This window comes from Bombyx mori, chromosome 4, assembly GCF_030269925.1.
Source record: "Bombyx mori chromosome 4, ASM3026992v2".
NCBI lineage: Eukaryota > Metazoa > Arthropoda > Insecta > Lepidoptera > Bombycidae > Bombyx > Bombyx mori.
In genome coordinates this window covers 2,839,233-2,856,073 of record NC_085110.1, presented here as the reverse complement: position 1 = coordinate 2,856,073, position 16,841 = coordinate 2,839,233, and the positions used below count along the sequence as shown (strand labels likewise).

Genomic DNA, 16,841 nt, shown 5'->3' with positions numbered 1-16,841 from the left:
TTGCTACACCAAATTTTGTAAACTTTGGTAAATAAATACATTTATTTCCTGCATTCGATTTAAGATTTAATTCGGTATAAGCTGTCGAATCAAGATATGCAAACATAAGAACCTCTGCAAATACACATACATCGACAAAATGTACTTATTTCGTTACATGCTTAATACACAGATCCTTTGATTTTGTCTAATGAATCAGAAATATTCAGCCGCTCATAGGGGCTTTACTTTGACATACACAACCCTTATTTTTCGTGTTTGAGTGTTTGAAGAGTAGATTTGTAGGCATCCAATGCGGAATCATAATTAAACACTTTTTTCCTCATCTTTAATGTAAGTTTAAAACCTTGAGTTGAAAATTTGGCACTATTTTGTCATCAGTTATCACTGTTATGTTATTTTATCACGTTGGTGAACTCTGCATGTTTTAATGAAATAGTTATTTACAGAAAAAGTGATTTTTGATACACTTTAAAATCGGGGTAAAACGTTAATGATTTTGTTTTTAATTTTGGTCTAGCACTGAGATGAATTTTTTTGTTAACAAATATGATATTGGTTCATAATCTCTTCATCACTGTCTAAAAGTTAAAATCCGAATATATCATTAGCTGCAACCTTTACTTAACCGCCACAATGCTCAGAAGGGGGATGCAGCGTATCTAATGATATCGCTGTGTCGGCCAAGATGAGTGCAGCAACGCCATTTCTTTATAAAGTTTGTACTAAAAACAAATAAGAAAGAAAATTTGTATTGCAAGAGGTAGTAAGTACGGACAAAAAGAGTCATTTCACAATGGGATCAAATTGAGTTCCAGTGGTAACGCTCAACAACGAATTCGAAAAAGATCTATTCATACACCCTTAATATTACACTCGCAGCCTTCAGTTCTTACCGGTGATCATAGCTATTGCAACAGCGCTGAAAGACTGGGAACTCGATTAAATGGAAAGTCGTGATAAGAATATAGTCCTATAAAAGCCTTACATGTGGATAATGGTCTATGCTTAAAAGGATTTACAAGCAAAAAAACCATTTATTTGAAAGTGATTACTCCAAAACCAATTAAACTGCAAAATCGTTTATCCATTAACGCAATAGAAAAAGAAAAAAGAAATAACTAATCTCACGGTTCGGTTTAGTTTAAGAACTCATCAAAAGCTTACAACTTGGACCCAACACCTTTCTTTGAAAGCACAATTATTAAATTCTTCTTCGATAGACGCTTTATTAGTTTCTTTTCAACGTTTCAACATTAAAGTTTCATCTAAGCGCTTGAAATCTAAAATCCCGAATCAAAAATAAACTATATTGTTTGTCGTTATTTCTTTATTGCTAACGACACCTAAATTATATGACCTATTCAATTTCTAGGAATCAAAATTAAAAAGCTTATGACCAAGATTCGGTTATTAAAAAAGAATAATCAAAAAGCTTTCGAGTACAAAATTTAGCTGCCGTAAAAGCTGTATTTCGTCGACAGTATAAAATTATGTCAAGGGTGTGGTTTGCGGTTCCCTTTGACCCTGTCATAAGCTTTCTCATAATCAACTTTAGTACTGCATAAAGTGTTTTTTTATGTTTTAAGTTCAGTTTTTGTACATTACCGGTGTATTCGTTAGATCTAAGAAGGATGGTTTAATTCTTTGAAACTATATTACGCATATAATGTATTATTTTATTTTATTTATTATTTTATTTACATCAAAATACAGTTTAGCCTAGTAAAATATAGCACAAATTGAGTTCCTCTATAAAGAGAAACAACATTTAAAGCTAATAGAACGCATTTACCACTATTTTTATATTTTTTATATTTCAATATTCCAAAAGCTTTTATATTTATAATGTTCTTCCTTTTAATGTTTCAATATTCAAAATTCCATTTATGTCATCTTTATAACATATTAACCTCTTTTAAGATAAATCGTATTGAGGTTACACGCGTATTTGGGAGTCTCTTGTAATGATATAACTATATATATGAGATTGAAGGAATACTGGTGGCCCGGAGGCCTCTCCATTTTCACCAGGATATGTGGGCGAGCAAAGGCTCAGCCAGGAGTGGTGGGATTTGCTAATAACTACCCGAGCGCCTCCAAAGGAGACCTAGTAACTCAAAAGTAGCTGCTTCGTGAATGAATCTACCACCGGGTCGGAATCGCTGAGAAGAATCCGACGAGAAAGTCAGCGGGAATCATCTCTATGTAATATTACAACATGAAGAGAAAACAGCTCAACATATTATTATTTTTGTCGTATGTTCGTCAACTGATTTTCTTTGTTGTTTTTTGTCCCACTTTCACAAAATAAATGCCAATAACAAAACAAACGGAAAAATAAACATTTTAAATGAATTTAAATTTTGAAGTTTCAGTGATTATCGTTAAATTTCGACTACTACGTCAGTAGAGTGAAATGAGCACTTAGGTAGGTAGATTGATATATACAGATGTCCACTGCTGAGTGATGCCTACTTGAAATTTGAAATTAGGCAATTTTATTTTTACAATAAAATATTGATAAATATTTTTAAAGAATTTCTAAAAATAAACGTATCGTATTCTTTGCTTTGTCGCAAAGTCAATTAGTTCGAAAATCGTAATTCTTGACGATTCCTTAACGAGTTTCATTGAACGAACGCTTTGATTATAAATTATTATTGCTTCTTGTTTGACTTTGAAAGAAGATTTGAAAGAGTAATTAAAGATAAAAAAATCCGAAACAAAAAATATAAAAAAAAAACACTTTTAATTACAAACGAAACCGGTCGTTCGAAACAAAAGCGAAATGTAAATTTATTTTTCTGAGATTGAGGAAGCGGCTCGATGAAAGAATCGACTTCTAAATTAAAGCCTCGAATACATGCGCTGACTGGCTGGCCAAAACGGCAAATATAAAGGTCAAGACAGACGTTGTTTCTATAGTCTGGTTCTAGCGTTAACCTCGGGAAACCCCCTCTTCTGACCGGGTTCTGACCCCGTACGGAGATCGGACGTCGGGTGTGAGAGTGCAAGGTGGAGTCGTTTGGTGCGGTAGGACCCTAAAAATATCCTTGGGCCGCACATAACATCTGCAAACCGTCAAGTCCCACATACCCCGCGTACCTCCAATAGTCGTCGTGGCCTAAAGGATAATACATCCGGTGCATTCGTATCCGGTGTACGAATCCCACAGGTGGTTACCAATTTTTCTAATGAACGTACGTACTTAACAAATGTTCACGATTGACTTCCACGGTGAAGGAATAACATCGTGTAATAAAAGTCAAACCCGCTAAAATAAAATTTGCGTAATTACTGGTCGTAGGGCCTCTTGTGAGTTCGCACGGGTAAGTACCACTATCCCGCCTATTTCTGCCGTGAAGCACAAATGCGTTTCGGATTGAAGGGTGGGGCAGCCGTTGTAACTATACTGAGGCCTTATAAATCATATTTACGGGCTCCGGTAGGCTGTGAGCTCATCCACACATCTATGCAATAAATAAATTTAAAAAAAAAGTTAGGCCCCCTGTTTCTATAGTTGAAATTTTGGCAGATGTCAAACGACGTATGTAGGAGTACGTAAGTGTCTTTTAAGTTCAATTAAAATCATTTAACATTACACTATCTATCTACGAAACAAAGAAAACAAATTAACTGCAACAAGGAGTAATGTTAGTATTATGCTAATAGCAACCTCTTGTGTCATAAGGCGGAAGCGTGCCGGTAGAAAATTCAAGCCGTGTGTAATTACGATTTTCGTAGGCTATTTTTGTGGGTAGGAAATGAACGGGTGTTGGCTGGAATGAGAAACGGTGACGGGTGATTTGTAACGAGGCTGTTATATGGGGTCCTTCTTATCGCTGAAATTAATATCTGGGTCGGGGACTAAAAGAAAAGTTCACTTTTATTATTATTATTAATGACTCGTGATTCTGATAAATTCTGTGTTTTAATAAATTAATTGTGTTGTAAAAATATTTTTAACACGCTTTTATTAGCTTGAACTGTGTCGGTCTCTTGTGAGGTAATCTTTGAATGTAATTTAAAACAACTTTGAGATGTCCAATTACGTTGAAAATTTGAAGTTCGCTAATTTGATGCCATGAAATGATGATATAATTACCCGATTATGATATCCCGATTAAGATATATCTTTATATATATATTTTTTCTGTGCGTGTGTTTGTCACTGAATCCCTCCTAAGCGGCTGGACCTATTTGAATTTTATTTTTGTATGCGTTTGGGTGGCACCTTGGATGGTTTAGATTCACAAATCAGCCCGGCAGATGGCACTGCAGTCGGTATATAGGTTATTTATCCTTCCTAGAAATAATTTATATGCCAATACAACTTTTGCCGGGTCAGCTAGTGTAAGAGTATATTTAAAATTTTAGTTCTGTTGGCAATTAAAATTTGTGATTATAGTTTTAGAGTACATATTTGTATTACTTTTTTAATACGCTGGTAATTCCAGCTATCTTTCGCTGCAATCAACGACTCGCGCCGCGTCTACTGCTACACGCTTAAAACCTTCCTTAAGTTGCCAACAGAAACTGTAGAACGTTTCAATTTCATTAGATAAATAACGTTCATTTTTAATTAAATTAAAATTAATTCGTCAAATAATGAACCCGTCTCCAGCGTATGCCGCCTCTGACTGTCTCTCTCCATCGAACTGCTATTTGGCCTCATTCTTGAACTTTCTGTAATTAATTGATGTTATGAGTGCTAGGTGGTTTGTCTGTTGCCATTCTAAGCCCTGCATTGCTTCCATCAATCACTTAGATTTTTATGTAATAATAATGTTATCATTTCATTTATATCATACAGCGATATCTTTATATTGGAACGCGTTATTGCTCGTGTCCCATTAAATCCCTTTACAAGTTCACTGTATTTATTTATTGTCACGTTTGTCGGTACGCAACACGCAATTTATAGTTCCTTATCGTTTTATAGAGTAATTTATAATATCGAATGTTTTTCAATATTTTTGAATTGTTTCATTACGATCAAAGTGCTGTTTTACCGAAAAAGAGAGAAAGGAGAGAGGAGAGGGAGAGAGAAATATAAAAGATAGCATTGTACCTTAATTGTAATGGCAGTGTCATTTCAACGATATAAAAAGAACTCACTTCAATAATAGAATCCCATAAGATTTGTTTAAGGAAAGCTAATGGATGTAACTGCTCTGTTGGGACCGACATTTCCTCGCAGCAGCCATGGGACATTGATGGGATAAAGCAAACATTGAAAGATAATATTACACCTTTTAGTATATCATAATGCCGGGTGAGGATAAAAATTGTACATTTTAGATCGTCTTTTAGCTTATATTGAGTGAGAATTACATACAAATATATAAATGTACATTTTTGATGTATAGATTGCTGGTGGTAGGACCTCTTGTGAGTCCGCGCGAGTAGGTACCACCGCCCTGCCTATTTCTGCCGTGAAGCAGTAATGCGGTTCGGTTTGAAGGGTGAGGCAGCCGTTGTAACTATACTGAGATCTTAGAACTTATATTTCAAGGTGGGTGGGGCATTTACGTTGTAGATATCCATGGGCTCCAGTAACCACTTAACAACAGGTGGGCTGTGAACCCGTTCACCCATCTAAGCAATTAAAAAAAAATGTAAACAACCTCACACATAAATGTAAACAATCCTCATTGTTTGACCACTGATTATGACGTCAAAACGTAGGTTTTGTGAGACCTTTGAAATACCTCTCACAAGATGTTCTAATTAATAAATTTAAAATCCAAACAACCTTCAAAAATGAAAGCATCTGACAAATAATTGGAACCGGATACACGTACCAGTTTATCTGAAATACGATACATGTCGTTCTTTGATTAGCTTTGTATGTACCAGTGGTAAAATTAAACATATTTATTTTTTAAATTTCGATCAATGTTTTTCATCACTTTGGTTGTCACTTTGGATTTTTGCCAAATGATCTCGTGGCTTCGCTGAAGTGGCTACCGAAGCACTAAAGAAACCACAACGTCTAATGAAGTAAGGTGAACTAGGCAAGTCTACAATACAAATTCTACCATTGCCTCTGAGCTTGAGCGCACTAATTTTAACTATAGATACGTACTAAAATAGATCTTATCCGACAAAAGTCGGTGAAAACAGTATTAGTTCGGGACGTGATTAATGTCTGTCTATTTGTCTCTTCCGGGTTGGCAGAATAACTGAACTGTCTAATGCATTATAATTATATATATTGGATCATGCTTGAAAGAAAAAACCGGATGCAATTGTATGTATTGTGATGATTGCAGTTTTTGGTGAATCATTAAATGGAAAGTTTGAAGGGGTTTTAAATGCAACATATATACTTAAATATATGGTTCATATAGATTTCGAAACTTCCTTAGTCTAATAGCTCGCGGAATTGGGTAAGCTGCCTATTTAAATAGTTTGCGAAATAGCTGGAAGTTAGTTTTTTTTTTTTTTTTTTTTATTGCTTAGATGGGTGGACGAGCTCACAGCCCACCTGATGTTAAGTGGTTACTGGAGCCCATAGACATCTACAACGTAGACGCGCCACCCACCTTGAGATACAAGTTCTAAAGTCTCAGTATAGTTACAACGGCTACCCCACCCTTCAAACCGAAACGCATTACTGCTTCACGGCAGAAACAAGCAGGGCGGTGGTACCTATCCGCGCGGACTCACAAGAGGTCCTACCACCAGTAATTACGCAAATTATAATTTTGCGGGTTTAATTTTTATTACACGATGTTAGTCCTTCACCGTGGAAGTCAATCGTGAACATTTGTTGAGTACATATTTCATTAGAAAAATTGGTACCCGCCTGCGGGATTCGAACACCGGTGCATCGCTTCAACACGAATGCACCGGACGTCTTATCCTTTAGGCCACGACGACTTCTAAATGGTGCCCAGGTTATCGGGTTCGCGAAAGACCCTATAATCAGTGAATGTATTTTTTTTTTGCTTAGATACGTTGACGAGCTAACAGCCCACCTGGTGTTAAGTGGTTATTGGAGCCCATATACATCTACAACGTAAATGCGCCATCCACCTTGAGATATAAGTTCTAAGGTCTCAGTATAGTTACAACGGATGTAACTGGTTCTCAAGTACAAGAACAACATTTCTTGAGAAATGAATATCCGGATCAAGATGTACATCTTAACTCCAAACGCTATTGTAGGCTTCAAGCGTGTGGCGTTTCGAAATGAGACGTCGAGACAGGGGAATGACACAAAGGATCCCAAGGGTCGAGATCTGTGTAGGGCAATTGTTTGTCCAGTCCTTAAAATCCAAAATAGGAAAGAAGTAGGGGTCAGTAAGTTATTATGTATTGGAACGAAGTTCCTTATGGGATTATGCGGAGGTGTACCCTAACGGGGAAAAAACGTCCGTAACGTAAGATTTTTATTATTTATGTATAGTCTTAGTATGATGGCTATACAGTGTCTAATGTATAGTCTACGTGATGACGGTTATTATTATTATTCATATAAATAGCTGTTTCTTTGCATATTATTATTATATATTTTTTATAAATCATTGTGAATAAAATAAAGTTGATAACTTTGTAAAGTAGTTTTTTTTTTCAATAAATAAATCATATTAAAAAATGTATACCCGAATAATTATCTTCTATATACCTAGAATAGAACTTAAAATTAATATTTTTATTATAAGGAACTTCGTTCCTATCCAGTGTCCCACGACACCACACATCTTTTTTTTTATAGTGCAGTCTTCAAGTTTAAAAACACACAGACGGTTACAGACGAATATTATTAATCAAGTGAAAACATTCGTATCATTACTTATGTATGAAATCAACAAAGGAGCCTTCTGTCACATTAATGTCAAAAGGGCGCGGTTCATTAGCGAAATAAGATAGGAACGAAACGTCACACCGAGTTTCCAAGCCAACAAAAGGCATAACCATTGTTCCAGTATTCATAATGCAAAACGTATAGTCACATCGTAGCTTTGTGAATGCGCCCCTTTTTCCTGAAAACTGCTTTCCCTCGAGCTACGCTAGCACGTGTAGCTGTTGCTATCTCGCTTCGTCTCATAGGTTTTGTGGTATAGATGTTTCGTTCAGCGCACGCATTGCAGGTGATCCCTTTCGGTCGTCTGCCGTCCGAAGCGACGTTCAGTTGTCCCCCAACGTTTGCGTGGGTGAGACGTTGCGTTCTTTTGTTCGTTTCCCGCGAAAATTTTACGTTACGTTTTCGTCGTGGTATTTTTACAAATAGTTTTTTTCTTGCGTTAATTAATAATCGTCTGTTATTAAATGTTCGCTATTTGTCACGTTTATTGATCAATGAATCGACTGTGGTGATTATATTAGAGTGTTTTTGCGGAGTTTTGAATTTTAATAGAGGATTTCCATTTTTTCTGGACGATAATTGAGTAAGTACATGTTTATATTCACTACGTAAACATCTCGTAAAAAATATACATTAAGTAGGAATATACTTGACGCTTTTTGTTGGGTGAATAGTTATGCGTTGACTGTCTGTTTAGAAGCAGTTATTACTCTGTTTTTCCTTGAAACTTGCCGATTACGCGATAATTACAAATATCAAGAAAAAAGTTTTTGTGACTTAGAATGTTAGTGGAATTTTTTTATTAATAATAAAGATAAATTGATAAACACTAATACCAAGTAATCCTTTAGTGATTAAGTTTATCGATATGTATCTGACATTTCTCGTTTCCACGAGTGACGATATCCACACACTGTAAAATGACCATTTTGTTCGTCTTCGAAATAATAATATATGTAATAGCCCATTCGAATAACCTTGCTAAGCATTTAATGGACAACCATTTGACTACAAGAATACTCAGAAGAAGAGTGGCTCAAGATCTACTAGATCTACTGTAGATTAATTGATATGGACATTGTGCATGCACCACCTAAGAAATTGTTTTTCTCAAAACTACGGTAGTCTTACGACAGCTTACTGTATAGAAATAAAAAATAAAAAAAAAATTGTTCGTCTTTGTCCAAAGGCAATAAATATTATTTTTACCAAAATTTAATTAGCAAGGTTTTTTTTCACTTAACTTCGTAAAATAAATTAATTAGGCAATGTCATACCAATTTATCACCGAACGATGGATCTACAATAACCATCGATGTAACCTGATAGATTATAGATAAAAAGTATATAAACCTATACTATACTTAAATTTTATCCGATTTTATTATATAACCAACTGACTCTGGAATTAACTCGCATCCACATTGATAAACGCTCCTCATCAATGTTGATGCTGGTAATCAATGATCAATCAACGATCAAAATGTCCTTTTTCAAACGAGATCCGAAAAAACTTCAATGACTCGACCGTGCTATAGTTTAATGCAGACTAATAAAGACTAGAGGTCCCGCAGTAGTCGAAATTCGACTATAATTAATTGGAATTGTAAGTTTGTACACTATTATGATTGTGTTTTATACTTCTATAATCACAAATTTCGCCAAGGCTACACTATAAAAAAATATTAATAAAGACAAACAATATTTAATCTATTCTCAATTTGACCACAGACGCCAAGAACAAAAGTTTGACAATAAATAGTATGCATGGGTGTGTGCGTCAAATACATGGTATGTAGTGTGTGTAATGTTTTCTTTATTGATTTAATGTATCTTTTAAGCATTATTTAAAAAAAATATTAGCATTGTGCACTTCTTCTCTATATTCTCTATAAGTGTGGAAAATTTCATACTCCTCTGTCCGCGAAATTTTCGTAAAAAGGGATACAAAGTTTTTGCTTCACGTATTAAAATATAGATATCACGTACAATCATAGATGCCGCTAGATTGAGTTACGTAAATGAACAAACAAATCTTTGACTCTTGTATATTTGCGGAGTTCAGTTTTGTTATGTCAATCAGAATCGTAATGAATTGACGGACCCGTAAACTTTTGGGTTCGAAAGTTTGTAATAATAAACGAAGGCTTTTTAGGGCTACATAAATCCATCGCTTTTGACGTATTGTATGGACATAGTTTTCATAGTTGATTTTGCAAATATGATTCCATTTTGATAGACAATTGTTTAAAATAAAATAAAATTTCCACAGATGTTTTTTTATTTTTTTTATTGCTTACTTGGGTGGACGGGCTCACAGCCCGCCAGGTGTTAAATGGTTACCGGAGCCCATAGACATCTACGACGTAAATGCGTCACCCACCTTGAGATATCAGTTCTAAGATCTCAGTATAGTTACAACGGCTTCCCCACCCTAAAAACCGAAACGCATTACTGCTTCACGGCAGAAATAGGCAGGATGGTGGTACCTAGCCGCGCGAACTCACAAGAAGTCCTACCACCAGAAAAAAGTTCGATTGCAATATTCTTAATTCTCATTTCATCCTCATAAATAAATTTGATTGAGTTTAAATATTAAAATAAATGACTGCCATTAAATCCAACAAGGAATATCGGATTCAGACGAATAACTCGGAACAGCTAATTTCGTATATATAAAAATAAAGTTCTATAAACACGTGACTCTATAGAATTTTAATAAACTTGCTTCTCGGAGAACGGGTTTGTACACTTCAACGTGCATCAAGTACTTGATGGATTTATCGTGTGTGTTTTAATTTGATTTTAGAATAATACTTTAGATAGTTAGGGAATACGTTGAGTCTTTGAGTATAGATGTTTCGGAAATTCTCAATTCGAGGCGCATACTTTTTTTGTTGGCATAGATAAGAAGTTTTTAAATATTTATTGCTTAGATGGGTGGACGAGCTTACAGTCCACCTGGTGTTAATTGGTTACTGGTGCCCATAGACATCTACAACGTAAATGCGCCACCCATCTTGAGATATAAGTTCTAAGGTCTCAAGTATAGTTACAATGGCTGCTCCACCTTTCAAACCGAATAGAAAGAACCGAAAGATATATGGCCCAATGTGTTAGGTATAACAATCTGAATAAGACAAAGATCAGTTTGAGCTATGACACTTAATCTTTCAAGAATTTGCAAAAAATCAGAGTAAAAAAATTCAGGTTTTTTTCTCGTATTTCAACTTTTGCTAAAATAATCTTGCAGACAAAATTCACATTTGTTAGTCAAATAATGACCCGCGTAGTTTTAGGTACGTATATATTTTAAACTTTAAAAAATACTACTTTAAAACAATGAGAAAACTACAAAATAATGAATACTCTAATATACTGTTTTAGGTAAACTTTATTTTGTGAATATGCAATCGAAAGTGCATAAGATCGCTAACCCCGCGCATTACGTAACGTGCAGTGAAAAAAATCTTAGTCAGTTTTTATATCATGAATTATTAATTTTTTTCCTTTCCATCCAGCCGGAATATACAGGTCAAGCTGGCGTGAAAGAAAAAAAAAAAGACACAAAAATAATATCTCTATCAAACGCGCATAACAAAATAAGCATTAAAGAAAACTATAAACAATAATACTACGAGAGATACAAGAAAAGTGTTTTAAGTGTCTGCATCGTAAAAACACTAACGACATACAAAAAAAATATATATTAATAAACCGTACAATTAAATGAATATAAAAAAGAGGATGCCGATGTATGCCAAATGATAAACATTTTAAGAAAGATCATTATCCAAGAATACATTTTTTCGTTCTGATTGTACTTTTGGTTTATAGGTATCTAAGTTGGTAGTTTTTGTTGTTCTAGATGGACAGACGTGCGCAAATTTTGATTGGAGCTTTGTTGTTTATTGCGGCAATTTCTCCATCTATTCAGGTCGAAATCTCGATAACATTGTAAAAAGACTGTCGCACCCGTTGAACTGCTATCAATGGGTGTTCGCGGCAGAAATAAGCAGATTTTGTCAGAAACGCGAGCGGATATATCGCGTCCTGCCGGTAATTACCCAAATTTATAAAGGCGGTATTTCTATAATATATGATGCTTTTCGTCGTGGAAGCGCACCGCCCAGATAAGGCCACCCGGTTCTCCAAAATAGTTATACTGCATAAATTTCTCGTACGCGTTTACATACCCGATCCTGTAGACCGAACGGTAAACAGTCGACGTTGCCCTAAACATGTCATTACGGATCCTCCCGATCCATTAACAGTGCTTTTAGGTACCACAAGCACCGGTCACCGTCCTCGTCGAACCTCGTGAATTAACCCATAGACACAGCCCACAGAGTTTCTCGCCGGATCTTCTCAGTGAGTCGCGTTTCCGATCCGGTGATAGATTCTGCGAAGTACTGCTTTTGCTAGGGCCAATATTAGCAACACTCCGGTTTGAGTCCCGTGAGCTCACCTACACGTCAAGGAGAAGCTGATATAGCCTCTCAAAGTTATCAACATAGGTAGGTTCTCCAAAAAAGTACACGTATCAGAGAAATTAATTCGGATTCTTTGGCGTTAAAGTCTTCTTTTCTTCTAACAAATAAAATTAAAACGCGGGCGCTCGTTAAACGATACAATGTTTCTCGTGAACAATGTACTTATCAAATAAGAACAATAAGTAATAGATCATAAGCCGCCAAGATCTGAAGGCCGATAGTAATTTACATTCGCTGCACTGTCTCATTGTTATCAACGATTGCAATAATACTTTTTATCAATAATTATAGTTATTTAATCGTATTTTATATGTAGTATCTTCACGAGTCATAGACGTGCTACAACATATTTTGCCTATTTTCATTTACTAGCGATCCCCTGGTAGTCGAAATTCGACTATAATTAATTGAAATTATAACTTTGTACATTATTATGATTCTATTGTACTTCTATAATCATAGATTTCGCCAAGACTATGTACACTAGACAAATATTATTAAAGACAAACAATATTCAAAATATTCTCAATTTGACCACGGACTTTAACCAATAACAAAAGTTTGACAATAAACAAAGAGTATATGTGTGTGTGTATGTCAAATACATGGTAGTGTGTGTAATTATTTTTTAATTGATTTAATGTATTTTTAATGCATAATTTACAAAAAATATTAACATTCTACACTCCTTCTCTATATTCTCTATAAGTCTGGAAAATTTCATACTCCTCCGTCCGCGAAATTTTCGTAAAAATGGGTACAAAGTTTTTGCTTCACGTATTAATATACAGATATACCTGTTTTACGCTGGTCCTTCGAAGCTTAGTTATGACGTCATTTTGTCTTCAAATCTTGCGTCATGTTGTCGACTGTTTCAAGCAAATAATTTCGAGCGCTTACCGTAGAGGAGCAAACAAAACAATGAATGAAATCCACAATGAACTTTGGCCGGACGAGACGAAGAGAACGATTGTAATAAAAATCGTTAATGACATTAATGACAAGTTTAATGACAAGTTTTATCGGCCGTAGACTAGTTGGGTAGCTCATTAACGTCATAAATTGTATGCTACATTGAGGTCAATGGCTTGAGTGTCTTGAACACAAGCTTCCTACCCTTCAAACTCATCGTATTCTGGTTGAAAATTAATAAGGTAAATGTAGATTTTAAAAAAAAAAAGGCACCATAAGTATTATTTTATGTATTTTCGGAATTTAGTATCGAATTAAAATATATTATAATAATAGTAGCGTTTACCTTTCTATTTTCTCTTTCTATGATTTATCTATCTAGCATCTATTTGAATTTCCTTAAGTATATAGAATTTAAGGACGAACCATAAAAAAAAAACTTTTAATATTTACTATGCAAAGAAAGTACAAAATGGTATATATATACAAAAAACGAAATTCGTCTCAGACATTAGTTTTATTTCAACAAAACAAAATCACAGGGCTATATGTCTGGAAAGGTGTACAATAAAACAGAACAAAAATAATTATGTCATGCCAATACATATAAACAATCCAGTTAATACTAATAAAAAATAGATAATACTGTATTGCATTTACCATTTCACTTGTTTAGGCAATAAACAGTTTTCTATCTATCGATGCCTAAAATAGTCTTGTAAATATTTATTCTTATCTCCGCGAAAATCTTTTTGTATTAACTTTTTTTTCAGCAATCGTTGAGATTATATATAGTCTTAAGTGATTCCGTTATTCGGGAATTTTATAGTGATCTTACACAAGAAAACTAACCTTTTAAATTTAGAATTGTATCTAAAGAAATCAACAACTTTTTAGATACAGTGCTTCAAGAAAGAGATACGCTTGTGATTATGATCATTTTTGAGTAGTTGAATTTAGTAGACAGCTGTGCAAAAAAGTTGAAGTGTTTTTTGTTCTTTTTTGTGTCTTATTATTTTTATTTACTAGTTAGATCTGGTCTTCTTTAACAAAAAATAAAGAAACGTTACTACGATTATCTACCGTGATGCTGCTCAATTGAGATTTTACCTTCATATTATCCCAAGGCATACGTGTTGTAATGTAGATTGGCCATAGTAACCGGATAAATATAAGAATGACTGATTGCTTCAAAATTACGTAACTACACAATATTTTTTTTGTAAAAATACCATGTCCGCATTGTAGAAATACGAAGATCACCACACGTGACAACGTATTAAATTGTCATGCAAAAATAAACGCGTAAGACACAAAGGCGACTTATGACCGAAATAACGGCTAGTTACATTGGACAAGTTACTTGCGCGAGTCACATTGTCCATTCAATAGCACGGTGCTTAGATGTCGTCTTTTCGCGTTAAAAGTGTAAAATTCCCAAAAATATTCGAAATTGAGTTAATATGCGGAATCATTTAGTATCATCACCAGTATTTTTCTCATATATACTGTCAAAAGAGCGTATTTTAGATTTAGTTTTTTTTTTGTTTTAGTTTATCTATGTTTTGACTACTATTAACAAAATTAATATCTTACTTTAAAAGACAGATAATGTTGCAAAGATGATTAAGTGATATTAAAAACTGGCTGACCCGGCAGACTTCGTAGTGCCTCAATCGATAAATAAAAGACCTAAACTTTTGTATAAAATAAACTTAAAAAGGAAAAACAAAATTGTTTGTTTTTATAATATTTCGAGCATTTTCATATTTATCTACCTTTCAAACCTTCTGTGGACTTCCTCAAATAATTCAAGACCAAAATTAGCCAAATCGGTCCAGCCGTTCTCGACTTTTAGCGAGACTAACGAACACACACATCATATCATTTAACGTCCGGCTGGTGTAGTGGTAAGTGACATGGTCACTACACTAGGGGGTCGCGGGTTCGAATCCCGCCAAGGGAAGATATTTGTATGATAAATATAAATGTATTTTCCAGGGTTATGGATGTATGTATATTAAATATATGTATGTGTATCATAAAAATATTACATTTATTTTTCCGATATCTGGTACCTGTAACACAAGTTCTTTATGAACTTATCACGGGACCAGTTAACGTGGCGTGATTGTTAGTAAAATATTTATATATTATATATTAATATATATGTATATAATCTGAATCTCGGAAACGGCTCCAACGATTCTCATATATCACACACACATGTTAAACCTTTAAAACACTCTCCTGTGAAATTAGTAAGTTTTCGAGATTATACAGTTTTTAATGCGAGAAGACGATTTGTCCAGTTATTCGTATAAACTGGCACCGCATCGCACGCTCGCTAGCGAATTGTCAGCAGCTGAATCAATGTAAATCTACAATAATGCTCGACTATGAACGATTGTCGTTGTAAGCCCGAACTAGAAGCCGACGTCTATTTCTGATACGTCCGACCGACAGATAGCTGGCGGCGGAATACTTTCCGTGCTCTTATTTTTATAATACAAAAAGAAGCATTTTAACTCTTCCGCTATTGTCTCTGTTCAGTGCTCTTAGTTTGAGTACTGCAAAATCTAATGAAGTTTTTTCCGTGCATACATCGATCTTAGCAGAGTTTCTTCATTGGACTGTTTTTTTTGGTTAGTATTTTTTTTGGTTTTATTTTAACTGATACATAAAGGTACTATATATTTCCTGGTGATAGTGAGCTACGGGTCTAAGTAGCACCATCATGTCTCTTTCGCGGCGAAGGGCTCGATGAGCGATTAACCCATAGACACAGCCCACTGAGTTTCTCGCCGGATCTTCTCAGTGGGTCGCGTTTCCGATCCAGTGGTAGATTCTGCGAAGCACTGCTCTTGCTCGGGTCAGTGTTAGCAACATTCCGGTTTGAGCCCCGTGAGCTCACCTACACATGTTAGGGCGAAGTTGAAATAGCCTCTCAAGGCTAGGCTCAGCATAGGTAGGAAAAAAAAGTCTTTCTAACGCAAAGCTTGAAGGCTGATGCTTCCAGTTTTAAGGATGGAGTAGTCTTAATCTAATAAATTTAAAACTTCGATAGCATGTTTCAATGTCACTGGCACTTATTCGGCTTAGACATCTTTCAGCGTTGGTAACCGTCTACCATCGAATGCAAATGTTAGCTCGATCAACCAACAAAAAAAAAAGTGTGTGTGTCCGCTCCGACGCACGACTGGAGTTTACTGGATATAAATATAAATTTGTGTCAGTTGAATACAGTAAAATATGGAAGTTACGTATTCTAGTGAGAATGATCCGGGAGTTGCGGAACACGTGGATGCGGTAATTAAGTAAGTCTATATAATTCACTTTTACAATTAATATATAAGTTGTCCATTCACTGATAGAAGGAATTGTTTATATTTAATAAGCTTTATTAATAAATGATTTGTAGCGGGTTATATTCGGGTATCAACCCACTAACAGTTGATACGTTCAGGAATCGAACCCGAACGGCGTCCGGCCACAAGCAAAACGATGTCGGTAAATTAAACGAAACAATACGAGAAATAGTTCTATATTACGACAACACGATACACTACAGATTATTAACAAATTAACGAGACACAAAACAAACGACTAACAAATATATG

At 34.9% G+C, this 16,841-nt stretch overlaps 1 protein-coding gene across 5 annotated transcripts in view; it reads left to right on the top strand.

Moving 5' to 3' along the window:
- LOC101737404 (pseudouridylate synthase RPUSD2) overlaps positions 1-16,841 on the top strand; it is a 508,157-nt gene that overhangs the window by 289,456 nt on the left and 201,860 nt on the right. The window contains exon 1 of one of the 5 annotated variants that reach the window (XM_012692956.4): positions 8,111-8,399. The exons of the other annotated variants lie outside the window; for them this stretch is intronic. The gene's annotated coding sequence lies outside the window, so the exon portion shown is untranslated. Of the gene's footprint in view, positions 1-8,110; positions 8,400-16,841 lie in introns of those variants that run through there. 5 annotated transcript variants of the gene reach the window in all.